This window comes from Carassius gibelio, chromosome A1 (assembly GCF_023724105.1).
Source record: "Carassius gibelio isolate Cgi1373 ecotype wild population from Czech Republic chromosome A1, carGib1.2-hapl.c, whole genome shotgun sequence".
NCBI classification, from domain to species: Eukaryota; Metazoa; Chordata; class Actinopteri; order Cypriniformes; family Cyprinidae; genus Carassius; species Carassius gibelio.
In genome coordinates, this window is record NC_068371.1 from 38,996,301 (window position 1) to 39,011,383 (window position 15,083).

General features: G+C 35.5%; 2 long non-coding RNA genes across 14 annotated transcripts in view; one reads left to right on the forward strand and one right to left on the reverse strand.

The window, feature by feature from the left end:
- Positions 1–15,083, forward strand: part of LOC128021164 (uncharacterized) — a 28,763-nt gene that overhangs the window by 10,236 nt on the left and 3,444 nt on the right. Inside the window, exon 2 of the long non-coding RNA XR_008185490.1 lies at positions 1,504–1,688. This is a non-coding gene — a long non-coding RNA (uncharacterized LOC128021164). The remainder of the gene's footprint in view (positions 1–1,503; positions 1,689–15,083) is intronic.
- Positions 5,613–13,690, reverse strand: LOC128021134 (uncharacterized). Of its 13 annotated transcripts, XR_008185487.1 has the most exons (10): positions 13,420–13,690; positions 12,857–13,127; positions 12,707–12,757; positions 12,417–12,524; positions 12,267–12,317; positions 11,840–12,010; positions 11,571–11,696; positions 8,364–8,574; positions 7,833–7,913; positions 5,613–6,808 (listed from the first exon to the last, which is right to left on the reverse strand). It is a non-coding gene; the product is annotated as an uncharacterized LOC128021134 (long non-coding RNA). The 13 variants fall into 13 exon arrangements; XR_008185484.1 differs by lacking the exon at positions 12,267–12,317 and having other exon boundaries at positions 12,417–12,559; XR_008185485.1 differs by having other exon boundaries at positions 12,707–13,127.

Below are 15,083 nucleotides of genomic sequence, written 5' to 3' on the forward strand. Positions count from 1 at the left end.
TATCAGACATAAATTTTCACCAGTTCGGAGGTGTGTGCAAATTTTCCTGACTTTTTGAGTATGTTTAGGCCTTCAAAAACGCGATTCATTGGGGAGAAGAAAAATAATAATAATAATAATAAACAGAGCAGATACAATAGGGTCCTCACACCTTCGGTGCTCGGGCCCTAATTAAAGCTGCAAGCAGCGATGAACGGGCCCTCGCACCCGGGCTCACCGCCATCGTGTGGCTTTAGTAAAAAGGTGAACGTTGAGAAATATGCATTTAATGTCCTAAATATAAGTTGAATATATCAAAGTATATCCCATATATGTGCCAATCTTCCTGTTGCCAGCAGGTGGCGCTATCATTATAATGGAATATTGGCCTTCAGATGTGTTCAGGCCAGGACTTTTATCAAACATGTGAAGTTTGGGGAAGATTGAACATTTTATGCTTGCGTTACAACAACTTCTCTTGCTGTGGCAAGACATCAAATTTTGTCATGGCGCCATGGAAACACCCTTTAACAAAAACTCAAGATCTCCAAAAGTTAACATTGCACAGGCGTTTAGATTAGACTGACCACAAAATATATGTTAATCTCAAAAAAATTATAGGAGTAGTTTGTCGCAGCCTAAAACATGTCACTTCCTGTTGCCAGCAGGTGGCGCTATTACTATAACTGAATATGTGCATGTAGATCTGTTAAGGGCAGAAGTCTTAACTAACATGTGAAGTTTGGCGCAGATTGGACATTGTATGTCTGAGTTACAGCAACTTCCTTTTCATCGCAATATATCAAAATTTATCAGGCCGCCATGGACACGTCCTTTAACGAAACCTCAAGATCATTGCAATTTAACAATGCAAAGGCCTTTAGATTACACTGACCAAGTTTGGTGAAGATCTGAATAAATCTCTAGGAGGAGTTAGTTAAAGTACAACCCCTGAAAATGGCAAAAACAACACCAATTTTGCAGAGAAAATTCTAAATAACTGACTTCCTGTTGGGATTCGGATTTCGTACCAAGAGACTTTTTTGTAGGTATTGGTGTGTTACATGTGTGTACCGATTTTTGTACATGTACGTGAAACATAGCTCGAGGCACACTCCGTTGAAAGTGCATATGCACTCCGTTGAAAGTGTATAGGTGGCGCTATCGAGCCATTTTGCCACACCCAATGGAATATTTGCCTTCATATGTGTTCAGGCCAGGACCCTTATCACACACGTGAAGTTTGGGGAAGATCGGACATTTTATGCCTGAGTTATAACATCTTTTATTCCCATGGCGAGACATCGAACTTCGTCACGGCGCCATGGACACGCCTTTTAACAAAAACTCAAGATCTTCACAACTGAACATCACACAGGTCTTTAGATTAGACTGACCACAAAAAAGACATTGATGTCATAAAATTTCTAGGAGTAGTTTGTCGCAGTGTAAAATATGTAACTTCCTGTTGCCAATAGGTGGCGTTATGACTATAACTGAATATTGGCATGTAGATCTGTTCAGGTCAAGAGTCTTATCCAACATGTGAAGTTTGGGGCAGATTGGACATTGTATGTCTGAGTTACAGCAACTTCCTTTTTCATGGCGAAACATCAAAATTTGTCAGGCCGCCATGGACCCGCCCTTTAACGAAACCTCAAGTCCTTCGCAATTTATTATCGCAAAGGGCTTTAGATTACACTGACCAAGTTTGGTGTTGATCTGAATAAATCTCTAGGAGGAGTTCTTTAAAGTACAACCCCTGAAAATGGCAAAAACAACACCAATTTTGAAGGGAAAATTCAAAATAACCGACTTCCTGTTGGGATCCGGATTTCGTACCAAGAGACTTTTTTGTAGGTATTGGAGTGTTACATGTGTGTACCAATTTTTGTACATGTATGTGAAACATAGCTCGAGGCGCACTCCGTTGAAAGTGTATAGGTGGCGCTATAGAGCCATTCTGCCACACCCGGTGGAATATTGGCCTGAAGATCTGTTCAGGCCAGGACTCTTATCACACATGTGAAGTTTGGGGAAGATCGGACATCTTATGCCTGAGTTATAACATCTTTTATTCACATGGCGAGACATCGAACTTCGTCGCGACGCCATGAACAAGCCTTTTAACGAAAACTCAAGATCTTCACAACTGAACATCGCACAGGCCTTTAGATTAGACTGACCACAAAAAAGACATTGATGTCATAAAATTTCTAGGAGTAGTTCGTCGCAGCGTAAAATATGTCACTTCCTGTTGCCAATAGGTGGCGCTATGACTATAACTGAATATGGGCATGTCAATCTGTTCAGCTTCGGAGTCTCATCAAACATGTGAAGTTTGGGGCAGATTGGTCATTGTGTGTGTGAGTTATAGCAACTTCATTTTTCATGGCGAATCATCGAAATCCGCCAGGCCGCCACGGACACGCCCTTCAACGAAAAGTCAGGATCTTCGCAATTTAACATCGCAAAGGCCTTTAGATTAGGCATACCAAATTTGGTGTTGATTTGAAGAACTCTCTAGGAGGAGTTCGTTAAAATACAACACATGGAAATGACCAAAATTACACAAAATATGCTCATAATATTAAAAATAACCGACTTCCTGTTGGGTTTAGAATTTCGCTCCAAGAGTCTTTTTTGTAGGTATTGGTGTGTTACATATGTGTGCCAATTTTCGTGCATGTACGTGAAACATAGCTGGAAGGCTGTTGATTTTCTTGGTATAGGTGGCGCTGTCGAGCCATTTTGCCACACCCTCTTCTGAATCCTATATCAGACGAAAATTTTCACCAGGTTTGACGAGTGTGCAAAGTTTCATGACTTTTTGAGCATGTTAAAGCCCTCAAAAATGCGATTCATTCGGGAGAAGAAGAAGAAGAAGAATAATAATAATAAAAAACAAAGCAGATACAAGAGGGTCCTCGCACCTCGGTGCTCGGGCCCTAAATATAGCTGCAAGCAGCGATGGCGGGCTCAAGCCACCAATGCCATCGCCACCCCGGTGGCATCAGGTAAACTGTGCCCAGCGGGCACTTGCATTTACAATATCCCTCTGGCAGTGAGGTTTTAAAGGATATGGCAGTTAAAGGGTTAATCCGAATCATCTAGACTTTAAAATCACATTCACAGAACAATATATATATATATATATATATATATATATATATATATATATATATATATATATATATATATATATATATATATATATATATAACTTTAGTAACACTTTACAATAAGATTCCATTTATAAACATTGTGTTAACATGAACAATATTTATATAGCATTCATTCATGTCAGTTAATATTCCAAACTTAAACATTAAAACATTGTTTTATTGTGATTTTTTTCCAAGCACATTTTACCAATTCCAAACCATATCAATCTTAATAACTACCATTATTTTTTATTTAATCATTTATGAGTGCTATACAATAGTCCAGGAAAGCTGGAAGAGAAAAACAGGTCAAGAAGAACTGACAAAAAGAATTGCAAAATAATTAGGAAATAATGTGAAGATTAATTTTTAGTCAATTCTGCAAGACAGACTTTCAGGAAAGGAGGTGGAATAAAAATGAGCTCCTAAATCTTAATCCCGGATTCTGGAAGATATATTCCTCAAACCATCGGACAAGAGGAGGTGGTGCTGGTCCTTCACGAGTCACTCTAATCTGTTCATTAAGCCTATATATAAAGACTTAATATATAGTATTTCACAATACTTCATGGTATTCTAATTAAATAATTTTTTGGAATCTTAGATCTCTCAGAACCTGACACCGAGTAATTCTGAGACTCCAGGAAAGTGGCAGTTCTGTAAAATGTTGGCGCTGGAGACTAAATGCTCCCTGATAGTTTCACACCTAATTCACTTAACACACACACAAACACACACACACACACACACACACACACACATTAACCACAGTGACAGAGGGACAGAGTGACATCAGATGTATGATAGTTTTTTAATTTTCTATCATCCATATAGTGTTGTATAGCCATGAAACTATGCATATTTCCTCAGAATGACTTGTATTCTATGTGTACATTTTTTTTGAAGTGTTTAGAAGCTGCACTTTAAAAAAATAAAAGACATTTACTGGTTACTTTTTTACTGTTATTTCAAAAAATCACCACGACAAAACCATTCAAGCTATCCAAAATTCATTCGCACCTGTTCTGTAAGATAAATTCTTTAAACAGTGGTAAAAGAGGATGTGGTGCTGAACCTTCAAGAGTCACTCAAAACGTATCTGTCCATAAAGCCTATAAAGAATTATTCTTAATATACAGTTCACAATACTTCAGCTTGTTATTCTAATTAAGTGAGGGTCATTTTATCAGTAAAATACATAAAATACATATTATTTTTCTTTGAAAGATTTCTATAAATGATTTAAATCATACTTGTTTCTACAATAATTATTTAAAAGTAATCCTATAGCTCCATCTGGTGGCCATTATTGGTACTAAGAATTGCAAGCTTCATTTATAAGTTATGATAGTTTTAATTTTATGCTGGCTCTTGAAAATGATAAAGCTATGAAACTTACTGTGCTTCCTTCAAATGATGACTTCTACCTATATAAAAAATTATGAAGAGTTTGGAATGAAAAAAATTAAAGATATAGTAAAATAACTATTGTATTTTTTTATGTTACTTTAATAAATCGCTATGGCCACACCATTTAAGGTATCCTAAACCCATTCGCAATTTAACATTTTCAGTATATTGGCTTCATGTTAAAAAAAAGTTTGGTGTGAACTACTTGTGTCTTCTTGGAGGAGTATGAATTAATTTACAGGCTGATTTTATCATAAATCCACAATAGAATTTCTGAGCTCTGTATCAATCTGTGTTGTTGTTTGTTTATTTTTATTTTTTAATTTTTCATAGGAAGATAACTGACCCTTTACTCTCCTTTTTAATAAATGTGCTTATAAACCAAAAACAAGCTATTTATAGCTGTATTTATAAACTGCTTACTACTGACTATTAATATTGGGACAAGGCTTTATAAAGCATGAACTGACTATTTACTTTTTGAGTTTGAAATTATTATTTGCAGCACAAATAAGGTTTTTGGGGATTTTTAAAAATCCCTAAAACTGTCAGAAAAGGATAAGGCCTAAGATTTCTATGTGAGTGGCTAAATTTATTTGTTTTTATAACTATAATGCATAAACTATGAAATTATACAAAATGTATAAAAAAGTACAACAGTTATTGTTTTCCAATGTTTTTTATTTATTTTATTTATTTATTTTTTTTTGGATTTACATTTAAAAAAATTAGCCTACTGCAATCATTCTAAACAGCTTGAATAAAACCTGTCAATATTTATTATAGACCACTGTAACTGTCCCAGACAGCACACATACGTTGTGCCGATGTCGAGCCGACCTACAAAATTCCATCGGGACGATATCGCTCAGGGAGCGTTTGCTAATAGGCAAGATGTCTCGGCGACGTCGGCCTCTGATCGGAAATGCTCTCCGGCCGATGCTGAGACGATACATCCCGGCCGCTCTGCGTGGACGCGGTTCACCGGCGTTTAGCTCATCGTTACGGACCACCCGCGGCTACCGCCGCTGGTTTATAATAAAACAATACACACCACTCTCAAGAACAGACGCAACTTTATTAATATTTTCATTTATTTCATATTACATGTACAAATACAATAACATTTACCAGATGCTTTGATCAAAAGTGGATAATTCGGGATTATTTGTAGTCTTTTGAACATTAACCATGATTTTACTACAGCTTTTGCAGTAAAACCATAGTAAAAACAAAAATAACCATTACTACAGTACTTGCATGGTTAAATGTTGTTTGAGTATAGCACCTTTTGACAATACTTATTTCAAAGTAGGTTTACAGGAAATGCAAGTTTCAAGGTTACAGTTTAAAAAGCCAGAGATGACTGAGACTCACTGGGAAGACCATCTAGTTCATAATAAAAAGTCATGTGTTCAGTGCTGTCAGCATCGCATACAAACTTTATGCCAAGAACTTTTTAAAAAGTTACATAAACACAAAATAAAACCAGGTAAACAATAATTAAGGGTAACACTTTAGAATAAGGTTCCAGTAGTTAATGTTAGTTAACTACTTTCGTTAACATGAACTAAGCAAGAACAATCCTTCTACAGCATTTATAAGTCTTAGTTCATGTTAATTTCAACATTTACTAATGCATTATTTAAATCAAAAGTTGTGCTTGTTAACATTAGTTAATGCACTGTGAATTACCATGAACTAACAATGAATAACTGTATTTTCATTAACTAACATTAACGAAGATGAATAAATACAGTAATAAATGTATTATTCATTGTTTGTTCATGTTAATTAATACATTAACTAACATTAACTAATGGAACCTTATTCTAAAGTGTTTCCTAATTAAGCAATTAAAATGTTTTAAATTGCATGATAAAAGTTCAAAAATATTTTCTGATAAAATTTTACTAAACAAGTCTAGTTTTGTATTCAGTTAACATTAACATTATCTTTCAACATTTTTAAAGTGATGCTTACAAATAAAAGGGGACATGTAGGTCCACATAACTCAGAGAGTAAATATTGTTCATTTACAGATATAAGAGACGTTACAATAAAGCAGTTTGAAAATCATCAAATTTACCCTTATAGGCAAAATAAGGATAATAATTGTTTTGTGTGTCCAATGTTTTGTGTGTTCATGTACAGTTGTAGTCTTTGTGAGCGTTGGTGTCATCTGAAGTCTTCAAAAGTGAGTTTGGATTCAGTTTGGAGCTGGTGTAATCTCTAGAAACCTTGGGATGGCCATCCTGAGATAGAGACAGGAAATAAAAAGGAGAAAGTTTAGCATAGCTGCTGCTGTTCATATTATTTCAGACAAAATATTATTTATTTAATCACATATAACTGGAGTGCATGGTTATTAGATGTGTTGTGTGAATACTAAACTATGTATTTTAATTTAATTTAAACAACAACAAAAAAAAGTGTGTCCGAGCCCCAAATATTATTAGGAAGGCTATTTTCAAAGTAAAATACCAATAGGTTTTGCTTCCTTTAGTGGACTTTGATAAATTCTTGGTATTAGAATTTAGTGACCTCACTACAGGCCATGCACCATAGATGCTGCTGCCTCAATTTGAGCTTATTTTGCTATATATATATGATTTAATCACAAGTAGGTTTAATAAACACACATCCACTTCCAATTCACCAATCAATAAACAAAAATAGCAAGTAAAACAACTGTAATATTGTGAAATATTACAATTTAACACAACAGTTTCTACGTGAATATATATTGTGAAATGTAATTTATTTCTGTGATCTAAGCTAATTTTTATTACTCCAGTCTACAGTGTCACATGATCCTTCAGAAATCATTCTGATTTGCTGCTCAATAAACATTTTCAATTATTATCACTGTCTTATCAATTATCAAAAGTTAAAACAGACATTTCTGTTTCAAACACTGTACTGTTTTAAAACTTTATTCATCAAAGAATCCTGAAAAAGTGAAGGAACACAGCGGTTTTCAACACTGATAATAGTCAGAAATGTTTCTTCAGAAGCAAATCAGAATATAAGAATGATTTCTGAAGATCATGTGACACTGAAGACTGGAGTAATGATGCTGAAAATACAGCTTTACCATCACAGGAATAAATTACTTCTGTAAATATATTCAAATAGAAAACTATTATTTTAAATTGTAGTGAACTGTATTCATTTCATATATTAAACTGTGGTTGCCATAAAAGACTTTCAAAAACACAAAAAACCATACCTTCCCAAACTTATGATACAGTTGTGTATGTTCAAGTTTGTACTTACTAGTCCTGCAGTTTATAGCATCTTGGAGATGTTGTCTGACAGCAGCGGTGGGCCGTCAGGGTGAGCAGGGCTCTGCTGGCCCTATAAAAAACAAAATTGTGTGAAAAATGCTTTTACAGACTATTTAGTTATCATTTACATTTGTGTAATGTTCACACATTGCTTGTGATTAGTTTAGTTGAGGTTGACCTGGAATATCCTACATTACAAAAAGTCTATGGCCAGCACTACAGATTGTGCTACCCTTTTGATGAAAGAAGTCACATCTGATTTGTTACAAGCATTAGTGACAGAATCATCAGCCAATCAAATTTTGACATTCAATGACAGCACGCCCTCTATAAATCGGTATCGGCCAGTGTGGTCCAAACTAGCTATCAGTATTGGAAAAATCCACTATCGGTTGATCTCTAGTTGATAATAATGTAGTTGATAATACAAGACCAAATCAATACCGGTGGCTACTGGTGATACATTGAGGTCTAATGAAGCGAAATGATCGGTATTTAGGAGAAAATGAACACTACTTACAACAGTATTACCTTTAATCCATAGCCTGGGCAACCAGCTGTCAGCACCCTCACAACTGTCTATAGAAACTGTCTATAGAACGTGACTTCTCTGTCACATGACAACAGATGCACGGGCGAGATACTGGAGCTGATGACGCTGTTTCCGGCGCAGCATCGTAATGTCTATCAGCCATCGGCGATGGACGATGGCATCGTCAATCAGGCCAACCCTAACCAGGAAGACAAAATTAAACAATTGTACACAACTGTTGTACACAGTTTTTATAATTTATTAGCTAAACAAATGCACAGCTTCCACCAATAAAAAAAAATAGTTAAAGCAAGAGTACAGCACCAACTACTGTTACCCGGATGAGCCTGTGTTAGTACATTTTACAGGTTTTTATCCAGGGATAACATGCATCGGAATGTCGCAACTGACCAATCAGAATCAAGTACCCACAGAGCCATGTAATAAAAGTAATTAGCTAATGGTAAACTAATCATTTACAAAACATGACTATGTGTTCATAGATGATTAATAAGTGATGTTAATATTTTTATCTATGTTCTGTAGATTAAGTTATAAATAACTTACAAAGCTTTCTGCACCCACAATCTAAAGTGTAAACTACTCATCAGTTGTAAATGTAAACTTTCCGGTTACAGGTTGGTTGATTTTGTGTGTGTTGGTGTGTGTGTGTGTATATATATATATATATATATATATATATATATATATATATATATATATATATTAGTGATCGACCGATGTATCTGTTTACCGATATTTTTCACGATATTTAAGCATTTTTCCATAATCGGGTATCGGTTTTGTAATATCGGATTCGCCGATTTACGGCGCCATCTTGTGGCCGTTTTGAGATTTCCGCCATTGCAGCCCGGGTGTCTGAGGAGATCAGTCACCAACAACTCAGTGCACAGGTAAATATATGTTCTACTTGGTTTGCTTTAATTAATCAACTTTATTTAACATAACAGACATGCACAAACGAGATCTGAGACATAAATTCCTGATATAGTTAATTTATGCAGCTTGTTTCTAAACAATTGAGACGAACTCATTGAGTCACGTAGTGTAATTCATCATGTCCTGCCCCAATAAAGACGTATCTTTACATGAATTAAATAAAACAGACAAGAATGAGTGCATGTTGAAAATAAAAGCGTTGAATTTAATTCTCTATCTGTTGTATTTGCTCACCATTAGTCTAGAAGAGAAAGTTTGTTCATATTGCTTAGCAACTGACGGATGATCTGGAGGCTTAAGCACGGCGACTGAATGAAACTTTTGACAAGATTATCTTGTTTAAACACCCTAGATTATATTATCATTTACTACATAACAATTATTTCGCTAATACACATATAAATATAGCCTACCGCTTTGTGGAAATTAATTATTTAGTATCTCCATGCGCGATCGCGTTTGATTAAGTTATAGTCAAACAGCACTTTGTCAGTTGGCATTTCATGATTTAACGTTAGATTAAATTTAGATCATAAAATGCCAACTGACAAGTGCTGTTTAACTTTATATAGTCTCGGGAAAAAAAGTTCGTTCATATTGCTCAGCACCTGACTGGGTTGATGATCAGGAAGCCTCAAGCACGGCCACTGCATGACATTTTTGAAGGAAGCAGGCTTACAGGGCAGAATGCTGAAAGACTCTGTTTTCTACACTAAAACCTAGTTCTGCTTAACTGGGAGTAAATAGCTATGCACTCCTAAATAGCCCTCCCGCCCCCACCAATATGTTAGAATCATTTTAGTGCTTTATTTTTTTTACCTGTTTTTATTTTTTTACCTCATCAAAGCTTTTATTTTAAAACAATGATGAGTAGTTTACACCTTAGATTGGGGGGTGCAGAAAGCTTTGTAAATGATTTATAATGTTCAGTGAGATAATAGTACAATGTTGACATTTCAATGATTTATAAGTGATTCATAATATATTAACTACTAACTATTAACCATTAAGGATCTGTTAGATTTTTTTCATGATGTTATTTTTTTTAAGATTGCTTATGAAAGATGTGTAAATCATAGCATATTACTTAATCATTAGTGAATGTATATTCATGTCACTTGTAAATTATTTATAACTTAATCTACAGAACATAGATAAAAATATTAACATCATTTATTTCTATGAACACAGTCATGTTTTGTAAATAATTAGTTAATCATAATCTAATTACTTGTAAATGACTTTTAAAATGAATTTACAAAAAGTACACAAATTATTAGTATATCACTTATTAGGCGCTTATGAATGTTTTGTAAATGATTAGTTCATCATTAACTACTCACTTAAAAGTGACTTACAACTGAACTTTATTATAAATTGTTACCAAAAAGTCACCCCCACCTTGGAAGACCTGAGGGAAAGTAAATTAACAGCAAATTTTCATTTTGGGGTGAACTATCCCTTTAACCCACACTAATCTAGCCTACTGCTGAAGTTGTTGATCAGCCCCGTCATTGTTGTTGAGAGCCTGTGTGGGGCATAATATGTGCATTAAGGGGCGGTCACACTGCACTTTTCGTTCCACTGACTTCCATTCATACGCATGCGAATGCGTCAGACCGGAAACCCAGGCTCATGCGAAAATTTTCGCATTTCGCTGCGTTCGAAAGTTCAAGTTTGGTGAACTTTGACCTGCGAATTCGCATCACGTGAAGTCGTGGGACCAGTAGATGATCGATACGTCACTGCGTGAGCTCTCTGTACAGAAATTAAAAAATGAAGTGCTAATTTTAGCCGTACTGCAGCATCATATTTTATATAATACATATTTAAAAGATAATTTAAAAAGAAGCTGCATGGTTCGCAGTGTCAATGGAAACAGGAACAGATGGCACATTTGAATGAGGACACGTTCTATATTTTTTTATTGTTTAGTGTGTATATTTATAGAGAGAGAGAGAGACAAGAGTGCAATATAATAAGACGCTTTCGACACCATCGCCAAAGACACAGTAAAAGCACAGATTAACCCATGTTGTGATAAGGGGAAACCGTTATATCTTGCTCCCGCCCATATTCGCAGTGGCGTCCAAAATAATTTTGCACGTTCAAAGGCTAGTGTGACCGCACCTTTACACATATGGCTGCGTTAGCTGTAACAGAGATGTGTAAGATGTGTACAGGTATCTAACAGTTGTTTACTGAAGGCCCTGACTGAAACCCCACGGTACTCACTGTCTGACAGCAGGTTCACTCAGACTCTGATCGTCATCACTGAAGAGTCCAGGAACAAAACAAGCAATCTGACACAGAGTCAACAATATTTACTCTGCAGTTCCAGGTTCATTAGAAGGAAACAAGCTAGAGTAGAGGTGAAATGGAGATAAAAGACAGAATAATATATAACAATTATAATAATATGTAATATACATATTCTACTACTAAAAATATAATCTTAAAATAACACAATCAATATTTTTAGTTTTAGGTTGAGTGTGACTTACGTTATGAAGTCAGGGACTTCTTAAAATTGGTGAAATGTATTCTGAAAAAGGCATATTCATGTTTTTCATGAGCTTCTTCAGGTCACCTGTATTTCTAAGTCAGAATCTCCCTTCATAAATGTTGAAATCTTGGAGCTTCACCTCTGTTCTGTAGAGTTTCTTTCTGTCCTCCTGTAATCACAGAACAATTTGTATTAATATCTGTTTATCATGAAATATCAAAAATAATGTGAACTTGATTTCAGCCGATTACACTCTCACTGTAAGTGACGTCATCGATTCAGTAAATCAGCCTTTTCCAATAACATACTGACAAATCACCAGCAAAACATTCACAGAGCCATCAAAATATCTCATACACACACGAAGATTTGATTAAAAGCCCAGAGTTTCATCAACAAGAGCTCAATCTATAGAGTTAGCCTACCTGAAAACTGCTAAAATGCTAACGGACTTTTCCGAAGAAAATAAACCGTTTCTATAAAATAAATTTAATTGAAACATGTCAATAACAAGCAAGAAACGTGTCAGGAACATTTGTATGTAATATTTGTGTGATTTTAGCGACTAAACTTACCTAAAACAGTGTAAACTGCAGCGAGAGACGGAGATTACTGTTTGCCAGTAACGGTTTTTGTGTTGACGCCCCGTTTCCATGGCAACTCTGCTCCCCGCTCGCGCAGAACTCACCGCACACACAACATTTACACAAACAAACATCTAGAGTTAAAACATTACATTTATAATGTACAGTCTCGTTCAATAATTAATTTAAAAATCATTTTGTTTTAATCAAATCGAAGATTTGATTAAAAGCCCAGAGTTTCATCAACAAGAGCTCAGTCTATAGAGTTAGCCTAACGTTACCTGAAAACTGCTAAAATGATAACGGACTTTTCCGAAGACACTAAACCGTTTCTATAAAATACATTTAATTGAAACATGTCAATAACAAGTAAGAAACGCGTCAGGAACATTTGTATGTAATATTTGTGTGATTTTAGACACTAAACTTACCTAAAACAGTGTAAACTGCAGCGAGAGACGGAGATTACTGTTTGCCAGTAACGGTTTTTGTGTTGACGCCCCGTTTCCATGGCAACTCTGCTCACCGCTCGCGCAGGACTCACCGCACACACAGCATTCACACAAACAAACATCTAGAGTTAAAGCATTACATTTATAATGTACAGTCTCATTCAATAATACATTTAAAAATCATTTTGTAGTTCAGAAGCAACAGCAACAATAGCTCACCATATTATTTCACCGGATTATTTCTGGAAGCCTGTAAAAGAGTGAAAAATACGGTGAAAAAGCAGTCAGGACTTCTCTTTAATAATCCGCTTTTACATTTTCCCTCCGAGAAACTTCTGAAAACGCATTAAGGCGTTAACATTAATGTTAAAAAATCGCTACCGTGACCGTTGGCTCAAAAAGTTAACGGTAACATTATTTGAAAATGAGCCAGACTCTTTAGCTGCCCATAGACTGTATAAACGCAGTACCTTTTCAGTGACACAGAATTAACAAAGTAGTATTTTTTGTCTAATTGAGCTGAAGTGAAATCGTAACGTTACCTCAGAGCCACAGATGTCGCTGGGATTATCCTCTTCTCTCTCTCTGGGTGGCTAAAAGAGACGAATACTGGGCACGCGCACACAGATAAGCGCGGCATCGGCCCGCGGTCGTGAACCAACTCAGGGCCGACGACTGATGAGCTGGAGAACAGAGCACTGACCAAATTATATCGGCCTCCGCCAGGCCGATGTGTTATAGATGTTTTAGGTATAGAGGCCGACGTTTCGATATTGGGCCGACGTCGGCCAGACGTACATGTGCTGTCTGGGGTGTATAATCTAACAAACAAGTTTATTATGAAAATAAAAGTGTACACCAGAAAAATTGGACGATAAAGAAATTGCTAACAATAGTATAATAGAGCATGTTTTATGTTTTTAGGCGTTTAGATGCAGAAATGGACAAATAAAATGTAAAATAAAATGTAATTGATTTAATTAAATATAGATTAATTCTTGTTAGAGCAAAATAATAAATACATACGTACACACATTAAAAAAGCAGCCAAGATGAATGAGTTTCATTTTTTTTATAGATTCAAATTGAAGACAGAAGCAGCTATATGCGGTCACTTAATATTCAAATCCAGTAGATCCACTTCAGATTTATTTCTCAACAGTTTATGTTCAATTGGCTGTTTTCGTTCATATTCGCCAAGCTATTTTGAAATAATCTTGTCCGTTATGTGTTCGTTCGTACGACGAAAGGCAGAATCCTGCAGCTCGAGAGATACATGTTATTCTGCCAGTGGCGGTGTCAAATAGTCTTTCACACTTAAACGAGTCACAAACACCTGCATTTAGCTCTTGCAGTGTTACAATCGGTTTATTGTGTGCATTTGTGGTAATATTTTATTTAAAAAAGCTCTTAAACAAGAATAAATTCGTTTGTTTTGAGCTCGACACTGTAAGCGCTGATCGGAGCGGTGATTTCAGATAGGCAGCCACAAATATTTAATTTTCACACAAACAGTTCAAAAACATCTGAATTTAGCTCTTGGTGTGTTCTAATTGGTTGATTGTGTGATATCGCTGTAATAATTTATTTTTAAAAGCTTTAAAACAGGAATAAATTCGTTTTTTCTGAGCTCTTTACTCCAGACGCTCGTGATCAGAGCGGTGATTCATCTCTCCTATTTCTCACGTATCTCTGGCCAGAAATAATTTATCCATGAGCCCTGAACCGGTAATAATCAGATATGTTGGTTTAGCTTGTCAGTGTGAATTAAATCTAAGTATGTATTTGTATTTTTAACCGATTTAAAAGTGAAAGTAAAAGTCCGGTAATAGCACCTGTAGGGGCGCTATTTCTCTCAGACAATGGAAGTCTGAAGCACATATACTCAAACAGAGGGACAGAGTGAGATGAGATGTCTGACAGTTTTTTAATTTTCTGTTATCCATACAGTGTTGTAAAGTCGTGAAACTATCCATATTTACTCAGAATGACTTTTTTTCTGTATGAAAAAAGGTTTTGAAGTGTTTGGAATTTAAAAATGCAGGACAATTAATAATTCCATTTTTATTGTCATTTAAAAAAATCACCATGACAAAACCGTTCAAGCTATCCAAAATCCATTGGCAATTTAAGTTGTTTAAAATGTTTTGGCATCATGTAGACAAAGTTTGGTGTGTATAGTGTTACTCTCGTCTGAGCAGTATGC